Here is an 18807-nt window from a genome sequence, read left to right on the forward strand (position 1 = left end):
TTTATGAAATCCTGATTGAGCCTGGACCCACCTATCATCTTCCTTACCTTCGCCCAGGGCATGGGCGGGACGAAGATCACCTCGTATCTCACTTGCTGGAAACCCTGTATTCCAACATACTCCCTCCGTATAGCTTTTAGATGTCGTCCTGCGCAAATCCATTAGTTGGGCAAAGGAAGTCGCCGCTGGCTTGCATGCGTTGTTTTGGACTGCAATGCCCCTGCTGCTTCGCACGCCACGCCGCCCGTTCAAGTGCGCATTTAATCACCGCGCGCATTTAATCACCGTTCAAGTACTAGCAGCGCCCTGCATGCTCGCTTTCCCACCAGGTACTCGTTCGCTTGCATGCGTGAGTACTAATAGCGCAGCCTCCGACGCTCGCCTCACTTTCTTCCTCAACCGCGCTGCTTCCTCGCCGCCGCCGCGCACGCTGCTTCCTCGCCGACGCCGCCGACGCGGCCATGGAGTCCAAAGCCACGAAGCTCGCTCGCGTTGTGGAGGTGGTGCCGGACTCGGAGTTTGAAGGGGCGCAAGCCTCCAACGCGCCATGCAAAATTGGGAACGTAGCAAAAAAAAGCGCTCGCGAGGACTCGAACCTGAGACCTCCAGTCTCAGCTGCCTCGGGAGACGCTGCAACAACCAATCGAGGTGAATTCTTTTTGTGTCCACAATACACCCGCAGCCCTATTTAATAAGGGCAAACAGAGAAAACTTTACCCTAATTAATCACTCCTTGATATGCACAATTATATACTAAACGACATCTAAAAGCTATACGGAGAGAGTATGTTTAACAGTACCAGCGTTGGAACTGCATGCTGGGTTTGCCAGGGCCAACCCGAAACTCGATTGGGCTGCGCAAGGAAGTTTCACCGATGGGGAGGACGTAGACCCAGTCACAGCACCAGTCCGGGTACTCGCCCGTGCCGTCACTCGTGACCACCAGGTTGCACGCTTCGATGCACGGGCCGTCGGTGGTTATTGGCTGCGTTCGGCCGACACGACGAACACTGTAGCGACGGAAAAGTTACTGTTCACGACTGGATTTGTGAGAGGAAAATTACAGTTTCAGACGGAAAAAGAAAGCGGCAAGCCGCATAGGGTCAGACGAACGCAGTTGTGTCAATACGGGAGCGCTCGAACCGCTCCGCTGCGCCGTTCTGCCTGAAATGCATGGATGCCGTTGCCGTACTTGTCGTACAGGTCGAAGAACATGGTTGAGTCAGTGCCGGAGCTTTCATAATCCGCCGTCCTCACCTCGATGTCGTAATGGCAATAATCGTTCCTGCTGCTGCTCTTGCTGTTGTTGACCATCTGCATATGCATGCATATATTATATTATACTATAGAGATTTTTTACGGCGCTGGGAGGAACCACCGGTTCCTCTCTTAAAAAATACTTATGTTTTTAGCTAAAGGATAGTTTATATCTGGCTTCAGCTACATCATGATAGAATCAGACTAATTATTAAAAAGTTTGGGCCGACGGCCGACGCACAAGAACTAAAACGAGTCTACAACCAGACTCGAGGATAACAAAGCGTGAAACAGATCCTGACTACTATAGACCGATAAACCTAGATGACAATCACCCATTGAAACTAAAAAAATATAATGCCGACATCTCCAAATGCTGTTCAGCAAGGGTTAATTGGTCTCGAAGATCATCATGCCGCTGCAGTCTTGCCCATTGCCTTAGCCAATGGGTTCCCCTGAATAATACCTGCAAAAAAGTTTTCGGTCTACACTTGTCAAAAACCACTTCATTTCTTGTTATCCAAATTGTCCAACATAAGGCTGATACCGCTGTTAATAATAACAAATTATGTATGTTACCACCCGCTTTAGACCAATTAACAAATAAATCGTATATGCTATGGGGGTGATATCCCAAACATTAAGTGTACAGTGCGCTATAGGAATTTGGCATAATAACATTGAAAAAAGAGGTGTTGAATGGTTTCTTAGCAGTGACAGAAGCAGCATCTTTTGTCACCATTCCAGTTACGGTGGGCAAGGTTGTCCTTGGTTAAAATGACACATCTTTTTAGATACCACAAGAATATTTTAATTCTTATAGGAATTTTGATCTGCCATAAATCTTGTGACACTCTGACCCCATTGTTAATTAACGCGGCATACAAAGATTTAACAGAAAAGCTACCTGATGAATGCAATGTCCAAATAAAAACATCTCTTTCTTCTTGTAAGTTCACATCTTGTAGAGATGCAACGATTCTATGCCAGTCCCTTAGGTTCCGACCCGCTAGATTACGGCGAAAGGAAATGTTCAGCGGGACTGATGCAAGTACTTTTACCATGGAATCTTGCTTTCTTCTCACAATGTTGAACAACACGGAAAATTTATCTTTGAGAGGTTGACTACCCAACCAAGTGTCCATCCAAAAACGAGTCTGTGACCCATCTTTTACTTTGAATGAACCAAAACTCATAAAAGTGTCTTTGACATTCATCAGACCTTTCCAAAAATGAGAATCTGTTGGTCTTTTTGTACAGCCCCCTAAAGTCTTGTCTTTTAAGTATTTATTTCTCAATAGCTCTTGCCACAAGCCATCCTCATTTAAAAGTTTGAAAAGCCACTTACTCAACAAACATTTGTTTTGTAACTCCAAATTATGAATACCTAGGCCACCTTGTAATTTTGGTTGGCACAAGATTTCCTATTTGGCCAATCTATATTTGTGCTTGTGTTGTTCGCTTTGCCGGTAGAATCTTGATCTAAAGCAGTCGATCTTCTCCAAAACTCCTTTTGGGATTTCGAAGAATGACAGCATAAACATCGGTAAGCTAGAGAGCACCGAGTTTATTAGTGTCGGGTACCATAAAAAGGGGTCCCCTAAGCGAGAGCCCAAGCTAATTGCTTAAACCCATTAAAAATCAAAGCCAAGAGACAACTATTGGCTAAACCTCGGCCTCGTCCGAAGCCACCTACTCTCCGCCTCGCTAGAGGCCTCGCACGAGAGGCCTCGGACGGTCTACCGATTCTCCGTCCCGTGCGAGGCCTCACATGAAAGGCCTCGGACGGAGAACCGATTCTCCATCTCGCTCGAGGCCCCACGCGTAAAGCCTCGGACAAGGTGCCGATTCTCCACCTTGCTCGAGGCCGGCTCGGTAAACAACCCCATCGCCTCCGCCTCGACCAATCTCCCTGACAGAACATCACGCCCAATCAATGCGACCAACCACTCCCACGACATCAGCCGGACGACAGCTTGACACGGCGGAGTGGCCAACGAGACGCAAGTCACATCGAAGCCATGCCGTCCAGACAGGATAGGGCAGGGGTTACCGGCCGCTGTGCTCGGTACTGTGCCCACGACCAGTGCCCGCACTACACTGTGCTACCTAACCCCTGCTCTAGGAACAACGTGGCGTGGGGAGTCAGGTCTAGATCACGGTAGCCTCGGAATCAGTGTACAGGATCAACTGCTCCCTCCATGCCTCGGCAGTCTACCTCAGGGTCTCGACAACCTTGGGATTCGCGCCCACCGAGCCTTGGCCTCGGCACCAACTGAGCCTTGGCACTTCGCGTGGTCAACACACAGCGACCGGCACGTAGCCCGCCAGGCCCTACGTCAAGCTATCACTGGAGCCCCCGCGTCGCATAGGATCGGATGTGACCGGCGCGTTGCTTTAGCACTTCAAAGGCAGGACCACTCCATCGACCATGCCACCACAGTAACAGACTACAGGGCTCGAACATGCCACCTCTGTTCGCACGACATCACATAGCTAACACATGTATTCCCCCTGTCCCCCCTTCAACTATAAAAGGAAGGGACCCGGGCTGTTTCTAAGGAGGCTAACTCTCACGCTCACACACACTCAGGCACATATGGGCTCACGAGGTAGACGAACACACACTCGACACTCTGTAATGCGCACACTTCCCCATTGCTTGAGATCAACATCTCAAGCAACCCACACCGCTCCACGTAGAGACCTGGGACTAGCTCCCTCTCTCACCCTACTTGTAACCCCCTACTACGAGCATTTCGGTGCAAGGAATACAAGATTGATCTCACAGACTGGACGTAGGGCATCTATCGCCTGAACCAGTATAAACCTTGTGTCTCTTTGCAGCACCATCTGGGATTAGGGGCACGCAGTACATTTTTACTAGTTGGTTGAGGACCCGCCGGTCCAAAACACCGACAATTAGGACCAAGCAGCCTCCTACCGAAAGCATCTTTCCTTTCCACCCACTAAGCTTGTTTTCAATTCTATATTCTATTACCCTCCAATCTTTATTACTCAATTTCCTAATGTGCATAGGCAAACCCAGGTAGCGAAAGGGATATTTGCCCAATCCACATCCAAACAACTGCGAATAAAACACCTCATGGTCCCTTGCTTTACCAAAACAAAAGATTTTGCTCTTGTGAAAATTAATTTTGAGCCCCGATAGTTGTTCAAAAGTGCTTAGAATTAATTTCATATTAACCGCCTTCTGAACATCGTGACTCATAAAAATCATAGTGTCATCCGCATACTGTAGGATAGACAGTCCATCTTGGATAAGATGAGGAATGACTCCTTCTACCTGACCTGCTTCCTTAGCTCTAGCAATTTGTATGGCCAGCATGTCCACCACTATATTAAATAGTATTGGAGACATTGGGTCACCTTGCCTTAATCCTTTTTTTGTTTGGAAGTATGAGCCAAGCTGGTCATTCACTTTAATGTTTACATTTTCTCCCTGTGTAAACTACTGCACCCACGAACACCACTTATGCGAGAAGCCCTTCATCCTTAAAGTTTGTTGTAGGAAGTCCCATTTTACTTTGTCATAAGCCTTTTCAAAATCCTAACGAGTTTCGGATGGCAGACCCCGTATGACCACTGCGTCTCGGCACGGTGATCTGGTTCGGGAGCCTAGAGTTCATGTCTCTAGGATGTGAGTACGATATGGTACTCCTCACACCCCGAGCCTCACCGACCGACGACGACATCACCTTCAACCGGCAGCCCAGGCGCAGACGGCGCCCGGGCGGGTGCTCTCGTCGCGCTCGCCAAGCACGACGCGAGCGGGGCCACCCCGACACCACACGAGCTCATGGCGACGCACCACGTTCTGCCGATATCCCATGCCCAGCTGTTGGCACAAGGTCCCTAGTTGGGGACCTATCTAGCCTGAGCCAGGATATGGGAAAAACGCCGGTGGCGTGCGGCGATGCCCTATCATTTAGCTCTGCCCTACCGCCTCCTGAGGGGTCGACTTCGGCGGAGCAAAGCCTAGCGATGGCACCATCCCCGTACCCCTTCGAGTTGAGAAATGCCGCCACCACCTATGCTTCCGCCTACGCTTCTGCTCACGCAGAACCCTTAGGACGCCACCAACGCTTTGCCCTTGACTTCGACACCACGACTTCGACCCACACCCACGCTGACTCCTCAGAGGAGGATGAGGCATGGGCCGGGGCGAACTTCTCTAGACTTCACGACCCTGAAGCCATGTGCTGCTTCCTGGCCGCGAGCGACTACTGCTTCGGCTACTCCGACCCTGATGACGAAGGCACTTACGACCCCACTCGCGAATGCTTCCACGTCAGACTCAGGATGCCAAGCATAGGCGATGAGGATGAAGGGGCAGGCAACTGTTCCCTACTTCACCAGGGGGTAGGTGATGCCACACCTCCACGCGTTGTCCCACCGGCAGCATGGAACGAGAACTTCACCCTCGCACAACTTCAATGCCCGAACCTAGAGCAGCTCCATGAGCTTCAGGCCAAGGTCGAATAGGACCGACTCCTTCTGCAACAGCTTCGAGACACTCTCGAGCATGAGCAGCGAGGTCGCGATGATGGTGGAGGAGCCCGGCGGAGGGCCCGCGATGTTCACCACCGCATCAACGACGACGAAGGGGGTGAGCAACCCCCAATCTTCAATCGCGCTAGCCAAAACGTCGTGGCTGTGGCGATGCTAGTCCGAACGATGCCCGAGCCCTCTACCACGGAGGGGCGACGGGTGCATGGCGAGCTTTGGGATCTCCTCAAGACCGCCGCGGTGGAGCAGGCCGAAAGTTCCACCTCCCGACGGCACGGAGACACCTCGGAGCTCCCACGGCACCGCCTCGGTAGGATAGGGAGGCCTCGGTTTGTCCCGAGCCCGCTCAGGCATCGACAGCCAACAGGGTCCCCTTGCTGCATGACCGCCTCGGCAACCGACGTGAGGCGTAGGGCAACCACGAGGTGGTTGGCAGGCGACAGCGCCATGACAGTGAGGGGCCCGCTCGAGGCTACCATCCGCACCGAGGTGGCCGCTACGATAGTGGGGAGGACCGCAGTCCTTCTCCTGAGCCACCTGGCCCTCGAGTCTTTAGCAAAGCTATTCGCCTTGCTCATTTCCTAGCCTAGTTTCGGCAACCGGCCAACCTCACGAAGTACAGCGGCGAGACCAATCCCGAACTTTGGCTAGCCGATTACCTCCTGGCTTGTCAGCTAGGTGGCGCGGACGATGATCTGCTCATCATCTGCAACCTCCCGTTGTTCCTGTCAGACTCAGCGCGAGCCTGGCTCGAACACCTCCCTCCCTCGTAGATCCACGACTGGCGCGACTTAGTAAGGGTCTTCGTCGGGAACTTTCAGGGCACATACGTGCGCCCTGGGAACTCCTGGGACCTCAAGAGTTGTCACCAGGCATCGGACGAGTCTCTCCAAGACTTCATCCGGTGCTTCTCCAAGAAATCCACTGAGTTGCCAAGCGTCGGTGACTCGGAGATTGTCCAGGCTTTCCTCTCCGGCACCACCTGCCAAGACCTGGTCCGAGAGTTGGGTCGGAACATGCCAACCTCGGCGGCCATGCTCCTCAACATCGCCACCAACTTTGCCTCGGGTGAAGAGGCCGTTGGGGCCATCTTCCCCGACAATGACACTAAGGGGAAGCGGAGGGACGAGGCCCCCGGGGCCTCTGCTCTCCACCTCCCCAAGAAAAAGAAGGGTCGCTAGGGGAAGTACCCACTCGTCGTCAACCCCATCATCGGCAACACCCGGCTCACTAAGGTATTGATGGACGGAGGCAGCGGCCTCAACATCCTCTACGCCAACACCCTGGAGCTCCTGGAGCTCGACCAGTCGCAGCTCCGGGGTGACGCCACGCCTTTCCATGGCATTGTGCCGAGGAAACGTACGTGGCCCCTCGGGCGCATCGACCTGCCCGTCTGCTTCGGTACTCCCTCCAACTACCGCAAGGAGGTCCTCACCTTCAAGGTGGTTGGGTTCAAGGGAACCTGCCATGCCATCTTGGGGCGGCCGTGCCATGCCAAGTTCATGGCGGTCCCCAACTACACGTACCTCAAGCTCAAGATGTCGGGCCCCAACGGCGTCATCACTATCGAGTCCACGTATGAGCATGCATACGACTACGATGTTGAGTGCATCGAGTACGCTGAGGCTATTGTAGAGGCTGAGACCCTCATCGTCAACCTCAACCAACTCGGTAGCGAGGTACCCGACTCCAAGCGTCACGCCGGGACTTTCGAGCCCACGGAGGCCGTCAAACTCATCCCGGTCGACCCCACCTGCCCTGACGACCGGGCGCTGAGGATCAGTGCCACCCTCAACATCAAATAGGAAGCCGTGCTCATCGACTTTCTTCGCGTGAATGCCGATATGTTCGCGTGGAGTCCCTCGGACAAGCCGGGCATACCGAGGGAGGTTGCCGAGCACACCTTAGACATCTGGGCCAGCTCCAGGCTAGTGAAGCAGCGCCTGCGTAGATTTGACGAGGAAAAGAGTAGGGCCATCGGCGAGGAGGTGCAGAAGCTTTTGGTGGCTGGATTCATCAAAGAAGTGTCCCATCTGGAGTGGTTAGCTAATCATGTACTAGTTAAGAAGAAAAATGGGAAGTGGAGAATGTGTGTAGACTACACCAGTCTAAACAAAGCATGTCCAAAAGTCCCTTTCCCATTACCTCGAATCGACCAAATCATTGACTCCACTGCGGGATGTGAAACCCTATCCTTCCTTGATGCGTATTCTGGTTACCATCAAATCAAGATGAAAGAGTCCGACCAGCTCGTGACTTCTTTCATCACACCGTTTGGCATATACTTCTATGTGACTATGCCGTTCGGCCTTAGAAACGTAGGGGCCACATACCAGCGGTGCATAACCCATGTTTTTGGTGAGCACATTGGGCGGACCGTCGAGGCCTACATAGACGACATCGTGGTCAAGTCCAGGAAGGCTAGTGATCTCGTCAGCGACTTGGAAATAGCCTTTAGATGCCTCAGAGAAAAGGGCATCAAGCTCAACCCTGAGAAGTGTGTCTTCGGGGTCCCCCGAGGCATGCTCTTAGGATTCATAGTCTCGGAACGTGGCATCGAGGCCAACCTGGAGAAGGTCTTGGCCGTAACCAACATGGCGCCAATCCAAGACCTCAAGGGAGTACAGAGGGTTATGGGATGCCTTGCGGCCCTGAGCCGCTTCATCTCGTGCCTTGGCGAAAAAGGCTTGCCCCTGTACCGCCTCTTGAGGAAATTGGAACGCTTTTTCTTGGACCCTTGAGGCCGAAGAAGCCCTCGCCAAGCTCAAGGCATTGCTCACCAATCCTCCCATCTTGGTGCCGCTAGCCATGGGCGAGGCCCTCTTACTCTATGTTGCCACAATGACCCAAGTGGCCAGCGCGGCAGTGGTGGTCGAGAGGCAGGAAGAGGGGCATGCCCTACCCGTCCAACGACTTGTTTACTTCATCAGCGAAGTGCTCTCTGAGACCAAGACGCGCTACCCCCACATCCAGAAGCTGATCTACGCCATAGTCTTGGCTCGACGCAAGCTGCGTCACTACTTTGAGTCCCACCCGGTGACCGTGGTGTCGTCTTTCCCCCTGGGAGAGATAATCCACAACCGGGAAGCCTTGGGTAGGATAGCCAAGTGGGCTATCGAACTCATGGGGGAAGCCCTGTATTTTGCGCCTTGGAAAGCAATCAAATCTCAGGTCTTGGCCGATTTTGTGGCAGAATGGACCGACACACAACTGCCACCTGCTCAAGTCTAGGCGGAATACTGGACCATGTACTTCGACGGGTCCCTAATGAAGACCGGGGCAGGCATGGGCCTACTATTCATCTCGCCTATGACAGGCTCCACTTCACCGCCTCCAACAATGTAGCCGAGTATGAAGCCCTCGTCAACGGCTTGCAGATCGCCATCGAACTTGGAGTACGGCGTCTCGATGTACGGGGCGATTCGTAGCTCGTTGTTGATCAAGTGATGAAGGAGTCAAATTGCCATAACCCCAAAATGGAGGCGTACTGCAAGCTGGTACGTTGCCTTGAAGACAAGTTCGACGGTCTCAAACTCAACCACATCGCGTGTAAATTCAACGAGGACGTAGACGAACTGGCAAAGATAGCGTCGGCGTGGGCCCCGATCCCCCCGAACGTCTTCGCCAGAGACCTCCACAAACCTTCCATTGACTGTGCCTCAGCGGCGGAAGAGGGCCCAATGGCCGAGCCCCCCACAGGGCTCAAGGCCCCCTCTGTCGCTGAGACTCCTTCGGCCGAGCCCGAGGTCATGGAAGTCAGCACAGAGCCTCCCGAGGCCAACCAGGGCACGGACTGGCGAGTCCCATTCCTTGATTACCTCGTCCGAGGGGAGCTTCCCGCTGACAGGACCGAAGCCCGATGGCTTGCTCGGCGAGCCAAGACTTACGTTCTCAGCGACGGCAAATTGTACCGGCGAAGCCCATCTGGTGTCCTCCAACGATGCATCACCACTGAGGTAGGTCGAACCCCACTTTGGGACTTACACATGGGAGCCTACGGGCACCATGCGGCACCTCGGACGCTTGTCGGAAACGCCTTCCACCAAGGGTTCTACTGGCCAACAGCGGTTGCTGACGCCACCAAGCTCGTACGCTCCTGTGAGGGATGCCAGTACTACGCACAACAGACGCATCTCCTAGCTCAAGCCCTCCAAACCATCCCTATCACATGGTCGTTCACCGTGTGGGGGCTCGACATGGTTGGGCCTCTGCAGAAGGCCCCTGGGGGCTTCACCCATTTGCTGATGGCAATCGATAAGTTCTCCAAGTGGATCGAGGCTCGTTCGATCAATCGAATCAAGTCCGAGCAAGCGGTGTTGTTCTTCACTGATATCATCCACAGGTTCGGGATCCCGAACACCATCATCACCGACAATGGTACACAATTCACCGGCCAAAAATTCCTGATGTTCTGCGACGATCATCACATTCGTGTGGCCTGGTCAGCTGTAGGACATCCTAGGACAAACGGCCAAGTAGAGCGTGCCAACGGCATGATCCTACAAGGCCTCAAGCCAAGAATATACAACCGGTTGAAGAAATTTGGCAAAAAATGGCTTGCCGAACTCCCGTCGGTAATCTGGAGCCTAAGGAACACCCCGAGCTGAGCCACGGGGTTTACACCGTTCTTCCTGGTCTACGAAGCCGAGGCCATCCTCCCCACTGACTTGGAGTACGGTTCCCCGAGGCTACAGGCCTACAACGAGCAAAGTAACCGCACCGCCCGCAAAGACGCCCTCGACCAACTGGAGGAAGCCCGAGACGTTGTGCTGCTACATTCGACCAAGTACCAGCAAGCCCCACGACGCTATGAAGCCCGGCGCATTCGAAGTCGAGACCTGAAAGTGGGCGACCTAGTGCTGAGGCTAAGGCAGAGGAACAAGGGCCGCCACAAGCTGACCCTGCCATGGGAAGGACCATACATCGTCGCTCAAGTGCTGAAGCCCAGAACCTACAAGCTAGCCAATGAGCAGGGCAAAATCCTCACCAATGCTTGGAACATAGAACAGCTACATCGCTTTTACCCTTAAATTTCCAAGCATTGTTTCTCGAAATACAATTAAGAAGCGTTCTTTAGTTGTCCTAACTTTTTGAGAAACCCCTAGGCCCATCAAGGGCCTCAGCGATACGATAACTTCATTAGGGAGACTCGGCTCCGCTTCTGCAGAGGTGCCCACTGCGAGGGCGAACGAAACATGATTCTGCCTCTGCAGAACCGAGCCTCCCTCAGGGGCTAGAAGGGGGGACTCCCCCCCTAAGTCCCACGCACCATTTTTTAGTCATTTTTTGAAAAAAATTTCTACGCCAAACTCTCTAGCGTGCTCTAACAAATCGATTGTAAAAAACCTAAGGACCGAAAGACTGTCTTGAGGCCAAAAGGCGGTCTCGGGGGCTCCGGTCCCCGCCACCCCAGCCTCGGTGGTCTCGAGGGCTCCGGTCCCTGCCATGTCGGCCTCGGCGGTCCTAGGCGTCCCGACCTCCGTCGCCTCAGCCTCAGAAGTCCAGGGGGCCTCTGTCCCGCCCTCGGTGGCCTCGGCAACTGAGGGCGCCTCGGCCCCATCTGACTCATGGGCCTCGGCCTCACGGGGCGTAGGCGTTTCCTCCCCCGCTCGCTCCGTGGCCGCCCCGATAACCTCCCCCTAGGCGACCAGCTCCTTCGGGTCGGCCCTCGCCGACTCCCCGCCGCGCTCTACGGCGGCCTACGCTTCCACCACCTGATGGGCGGTGGAGCATGTGCTCACCTTGAGCGACTTAAGCAGCGCCAGGGCAGGCACCTCCGCCTTACGCTTTTGGCTGAAGGGAAAACACCCACTTGGTCAGCATATGATCATAAAGCGAGCGGGAAACGATACGAACTCCGCTAAAAAAACACTCACCTCGAGCGGGGGTGCAACTGCTTCAGCACTGCGACCCACCTCTGCAACAGTGGTGGCACGGCCTCCATATCCACTAGTGCCAGCCGGCCCTTGCCGGACTCCGGCACCTCCTCGGTCCTCTGCGAGGGCAGTTGTGTCGCCCCCGCCACCACCTGCTCCACCTCTGCCGTCGAGCCCACCGGACTGACGGTGCATTTTCCCAACGCCCGTGCCTCTAGCGTGTCGGCCTTGGCCCCGGGGCGGGTGATCGCCGGCCCCGAGGCGTCCTCTCCCCCTCCTCCTAGGAGCGCCGGGCTGCTCGCCGACGCCCCGGGCGTCGTCTCCCCGACGTCAGGGAGATGGTCCAAGGGACCCTGCCCCATCTCGCTCTCGTCATCTCCATCCGAAGCATCCGTCGACAGTGACGGCGACGGAGATGACTCCACCGGGAGACCATCCGGCCTCTGCTGCCGGCGGCACTTCTCCAGCCCCTCGTGCGCAAGGATCTTCCTTGTGTGCTTTGCCTCCTTGGCGTCCTTCCGCCTCTTCTGTGCCTCAGCGTGCTTCCGGTTCACCACCCGCCACTCTGTGTCCTCGGGAACGGGCGGTGGGGAGGCTCGTACGTCCCTCATCCCCTGTGGGGATGGCAAACACAAATAAGGGACTAGAAAATAGTGAGGAACAAGAAGGCCTCGGGGGCCGCAGCAGCGCGTGACTTACCAGAGAAAGGTACCCCTGTGAGAGGGGTCAGACCACTGCTCTTCAGCCACCCCTCCACCGTCTCCCTCACCCGCCGTAGAATCTCCTCGTCGGAGAGGGAGAAGGCGGACATCTGAATGCCCTCGATTGGCTCCTCTGGCCTCATGTCGAATATGCGCTGCTGCCGAGCCATCAGCGGCAGCACCCTCCGGTGATGGAAGGCCGCCACAACCACAGTTGTCGTAAGGCAGCAGTTCCGCAGCCTCTCTAGGCCCTCCAGAAGCGGCTGCAGCTTGGGCTAATCCTCCTTCGGGATGCCGTACCTCCACTTCTCTAGACAGCTCTCCACGATCCGCCCAGTGTAGGGGGCAAGTCCGCCGTCGTCATTACGGAGGTAGAACCAGCTGGTGTACCAGCGGTGATTGGTTGATGCGAGCTGGGCCAGGATGTAAAGGTGCTGCCGGTCCTGGCGCACTTGGAGAGTGTAGCCTCCGACCCTCACTGCCTTCCTCGTGCCCGTCGTGCCCACCGGATTAGTGGTGTGCCCCGCCCAGAAGAGGTGGAGCCACAGCTCCCAATGGGGGGCAATCCCTAGGTACCCCTTGCAGACGGCGATGAAGATGGCCGCCTGCGCGATGGAGTTGGGGTTGAAGTTGTGGAGCTCCACGCTGTAGTAGTGCAGGAGCACCCGCATGAACCGGTCCGTTGGCAGGCCGAGACCGCGCTCGTGGAACGACACGAAGCTCACAACATAACCATCACATGGCCTCGGCTCCGGCTCGCCCGACGGAGCAATCCACTCCGGCATGTTGGGGTCGGTAACCAGACGGAGAAGGCCGTCGTCAACGAGCGACTATAGCGTCTCCATGGACACGTCAGACGGACCCCAAGGATCCGCCTCAATGACAACAACGCCAGCCATGAGTGCGGTGGACATTGCGACTACGGCGGCAAGTCTCTCTCTCTCTCCCTTGCCCTTCTCCCTTCTTCTCCCTGGTGCTCTCTGTTCCTAGCAACGGCTCGAGGGCAGCAAAGGCGAATGTAGGCAAGGTATGGAGGAGAGGGGCGAGGCTCGTTGCGTATTTATGTAGGAAGGGCATGAAATGGGTGCGCGACGAAATCAGGGAAGTTTCCCTCAGATCCGGCATAGTTAATCCAGATCTGATTTAACCGCCCACGCACCCACCTTTTCCTTATTAATCACGCAAAACAGTTACGTCCCATCCACCGACACAGCGTCGCGTCCAACCGCTGCAGCGGCAGGCGCCGTTCCGCCTCCCCGAGAAAATCGCCTCAAAAGGCACGCCTGCCATTGTTAGGCCGATGGGGGGGAGGGTTATCCCCCACCCAATTCCTTTCAGATGAAGGAACTGGGCACCAAGCCCGTTACGGTCTAGGGGTTCAAAGGCTAGGCTCCTGAGGGTTTCGACAGCCACCCCAGGGCAACAGAGTTAGGGACGACCATGGGCGAGCCCATACAGGGCCGAGGCCCAAGCAAGCAAAACGCTTGGGATGCCCTAAGTCATGTTCGAGACCAGCAGGGATGTCTCCAAATGGGATCCCACCACTGGGAGGCACCGAGCCACTGGGGCCCATCGAACGGCCCCAGCACCCACTAGAGAAGCCCTCTGGTACTTTTGGAGTGCGTCTCTGGACCGCTAGCCAACCCCTATCGAATGGGGCATGGGCCTCCACTCAGACTTACCCAATAACAGCTCACCAGAAGTGTCACCGCCCACCGAGGGTAGCCTGGCATATTCCACCCCTCCTTCCGAACGAAAATGATGCACAAGGGTCGCACAAAAAGCCAGGGGAACCCCTAACGGCACTCTCGCTCTGAGCAGAGGCTAGGGGGCTCTTCCTGCAAACTTGCTGAGACCCAGCGACCTAGGCTCGCACCAGAGGGGGCTCGGCAAACAACCCCTCCTTCTGAATGAAAAGGATGCGCGAGGGTCGCACAAAAAGCCAGGGGAACCCCTGACGGCACTCTCGCTCTGAGCAGAGGCTAGGGGGCCCTTCCTGCAAACTTGCTGAGACCCAGCGACCTAGGCTTGCACCCGAGGGGGCTCAGCAAACAACCCCTCCTTCTGAACCAAAAGGATGCGTGAGGGTCGCGTAAAAAGCCAGGGAACCCCTAATGGCCCTCTCGCTCCATGCAGAGGCTAGGGGGCTCTTCCTGCAACCTTGCCGAGACCCAGCGACCCAGGCTCACACCCGAGGGGGCTTGGCAAACAACCCCTCTGTCCAAACGAAAAGGACGCGCGAGGGATGCACGAAAAGCCAGGGGAACCCCTGATCGCCCTCTCACCATGTGTAGAGGCACGGGGGCTCTTCCTGCACCTAGGACAAAGACAAGTGACCCAAGCTCACACTCGAAGGCTCGGAAAAACATGATAAAGGGCATTGAGCCCGTTATGGTCCAGGGGTTCGAAGGCTGGGCCCTCGAGGGTTTCGACAGCCGCCCCAGGGCAACAGAGTCAGGGACAACTATGGGCGAGCCCGCACATGGCCGAGACCCGAGTAGGCGACTGCTCGGGACACCCTAAGTCATGTCCGAGACCGGCAGGGAAGTCTCCGAATGGGATCCCACCATAGGGAGGCCCAGCGAACGGCCCTAACACCCACTAGAGAAGCCCTCTAGTACTCTTGGAGTGCATCTCTGGACCGCTAGCCGGCCCCTATCGAATGGGGCACGGGCCTCCACTCGGACTTACCCGATAACAGCTCACCGGAGATGTCACTGCTCGCGCCCATCGAGGGTAGCATGACATCCTCCACCCCTCCTTCCGAAGGAAAAGGATGCGTGAGGGCCGCACAAAAAAGACAAGGAAACCCTTGATAGCCCTCTTGCTCCGAGCAGAGGCCCGGGGGCTCTTCCTGCAACCAAACCGAGGCTCAGCGACCCGAACTCATACTCATGGGCTCGGCAAACGCAATAAAACCCCCTACACGACGTGAGAAAAGCCCCTGAAGGAATCAATCCATTCATCCAGGGCCTTGGGGGCTACACCTGGTGGATGCGCTCACGCGCACCCACCGAGGCCTCGAGTACGAAACACCATCCCACTAGGAGCTACCGCGAGTTGAGTGGGAGAGTGCTCACACTCTCCCTGAGGCTCGGGGGCTACTATCGGGTACCATAAAAAGGGCCCCCCTAAGCGAGAGCCCAAGCTAATTGCTTAAATCCTTTAAAAATCAAAGCCAAGAGACAACTATTGGCTAAACCTCGGCCTCGTCTGAAGCCACCTACTCCCTGCCTCGCTAGAGGCCTCGCACGAGAGGCCTCGGATGGTCTACCGATTCTCCATCACGCGCGAGGCCCCGCGCGTAAAGCCTTGGATGAGGTGTCGATTCTCCGCCTCGCTCGAGACCGGCTCGACAAATAACCCCGTCGCCTCCGCCTCGGCCGATCTCCCTGACAGAACATCATGCCCAATCAATGCAACCAACCACTCCCACGACATCAGCCGGACGATGTCTCGACACGGCGGAGTGGCCGACGAGACGCAAGTCACATCGAAGCCATGCCGTCCAGACAGGATAGGGCAGGGGTTACCGGCCGCTGTGCTCGGTACTGTGCCCACGACCAGCACTCGCACTGCACTGTGCTACCTAACCCCTGCTCCAGGAATAACGCGGCGTGGGGAGTCAGGTCTGGATCACTGTAGCCTAAGAATCAGTGTATAGGATCAACTGCTCCCTCCACGCCTTGGCAGTCTACCTCAGGGTCTCGACAACCTTGGGATTCGCACCCGTCGAGCCCCCCACGATGGCTCGGCCTCGGCACCAACTGAGCCTCGGCACTTCGCGTGGTCAACACACAGCGACCGGCACATCGCCCGCCAGGCCCTACGTCAAGCTATCACTGGAGCCCTCACGTCGCATAGGATTGGATGTGACCGGCACGTTGCTTCAGCACTTCAAAGGCAGGACCACTCCATTGACCATGCCGCCACAATAACAGGCTACAGGGCTCAGACATGCCACCTCTATTCGCACGACGTCATGTAGCTAACACATGTATTCCCCCTGTCCCCCTTCAACTATAAAAGGAAGGGACCGGGGCTGTTTCTAAGGAGGCTGACTCTCACGCTCACACACACTCAGGCACATACGGGCTCACGAGGTAGACGAACACACACTCGGCACTCTTTAATGCGCACACTTCCCCGTTGCTTGAGATCAACATCTTAAGCAACCCACACCGCTCCACGCAGAGACCTGGGACTAGCTCCCTCTCTTGCCCTGCTTGTAACCCCCTACTACGAGCATTTCGGTGCAAGGAATACAAGATCGATCTCACAGACTGGACGTAGGGCATCTATCGCCTAAATCAGTATAAACCTTGTGTCTCTTTGCATCACCATCTGGGATTAGGGGCACGCAGTACATTTTCACTAGTTGGTTGAGGACCTGCCGGTCCAAAACACCGACAATTAGGACCAAGCAGCCTCCTACCGAAAGCATCTTTCCTTTCCACCCACTAAGCTTGTTTTCAATTCTATATTCTATTACCCTCCAATCTTTATTACTCAATTTCCTAATGTGCATAGGCAAACCCAGGTAGCGAAAGGGATATTTGCCCAATCCACATCCAAACAACTGCGAATAAAACACCTCATGATCCCTTGCTTTACCAAAACAAAAGATTTTGCTCTTGTGAAAATTAATTTTGAGCCCCGATAGTTGTTCAAAAGTGCTTAGAATTAATTTCATATTAACCGCCTTCTGAACATCGTGACTCATAAAAATCACAGTGTCATCCGCATACTGTAGGATAGACAGCCCATCTTGGATAAGATGAGGAATGACTCCTTCTACCTGACCTGCTTCCTTAGCTCTAGCAATTTGTATGGCCAGCATGTCCACCACTATATTAAATAGTATTGGAGACATTGAGTCACCTTGCCTTAATCCTTTTTTTGTTTGGAAGTATGAGCCAAGCTGGTCATTCACTTTAATGTTTACATTTCCTCCCTATGTAAACTGCTGCACCCACGAACACCACTTATGTGAGAAGCCCTTCATCCTTAAAGTTTGTTGTAGGAAGTCCCATTTTACTTTGTCATAAGCCTTTTCAAAATATATTTTAAAGATTATCCCGTCCTGTTTTTTCGAGTGAAGTTCATGGATTGTCTCATGAAGTATCACTGCGTCCTCCATAATGTTTCTTCCTGGAAGAAAGGTCGTTTGTGTTGGTCTAATAATCTTCTGGGCAACAGTAGATAGTCTATTTGTCGCAACTTTGGTAAAGATCTTGAAAGAAACATTTAACAAACATATAGGTCTGTATTGTTGAATGACTTTCGCATCTTTCTTTTTTGGTAATAAAATTATAGTTCTAAAGTTGAGACTATGCAAAGGCAAGTTCACCTCATGAAATTCCATAAACAGAGCCATCAGATCTTCCTTTACCATGTCCCAGAAGACCTGATAAAACTCTGGTGGAAAACCATCTGGGCCCGGTGCCTTATTATGTTCCATCTGAAAAATTGTTGCCCTGACCTCAGACTCTGTGAATACATCAGTCAGGTACTCATTTTCTAGTTCAGATACTTGTGGAATATCCTAAACAAGGTGTTCATCTAATTTCATATTAGAGTTATCTGGTGGGCCAAACAGGTTTTTATAATAGTTGGTAATATGCTGCTTTAATTGAGCATCACCATCTATTATAGTGTCACCGTCCTCCAACTAGAAAATACGAGTTTTTCGGTGCCTACCATTAGCCAACAAATGAAAATATTTAGTATTAGCATCCCCTTCCAGTAGGTGCTTAACCTTTGCCCTTTGGTACCATTAAACTTCCTCCTCTCTAAGTAATTCAGCGAGTCTCTCACTTAGCACATGTTTCAAATTTAACTCCGTCTCATTCAGCAGGAGGTTCTCTGTCTTCTTATCTAGCTCATCAAGTTTGTCTAGCAGTTCCTTCTTTTCTTTCTTATAAGTGCCACTCACATTTTTCTCCCAGCCTCTGAGGTATTGGCGAAGTCTCCTGATCTTTGCTTGCCACCTCTCTAAGGGACTGCCGTCGACCAGAACACTATGCCACACATCTCGCACCATGTCACAAAATCCATCTCTAAGCAACCATCCCAGTTCAAACTTGAACTGGGGTTGGTAAGTCTAAGATGGGCTATTTGTACTACATAAGAGTGGAGTGTGATCAGAGATCTCTCTATTTAAAGCATGGACGGTTGTAAGCGGATATTTGGATTCAAATTCCATACAAACTAGAATCCTATCCAACTTCTCAAAGGTCTGATTTTGCAGGTGATTAGCCCAAGTAAATTTTCTTCCTGCCATTTCCAACTCTCTAAGACTTAACGTATCAATAACAGCATTAAAAAGAAAAGGCCATCTGTCGTTGTAGTTTTCATTATTTTTCTCATCTGGGCTACGAATAATGTTGAAATCACCACCTATGATAATAAGTACGGTCTCTTTTGAACATACTCTAACCAAC

The sequence above is a fragment of the Miscanthus floridulus genome, chromosome 8 (assembly GCF_019320115.1).
Source record: "Miscanthus floridulus cultivar M001 chromosome 8, ASM1932011v1, whole genome shotgun sequence".
NCBI lineage: Eukaryota > Viridiplantae > Streptophyta > Magnoliopsida > Poales > Poaceae > Miscanthus > Miscanthus floridulus.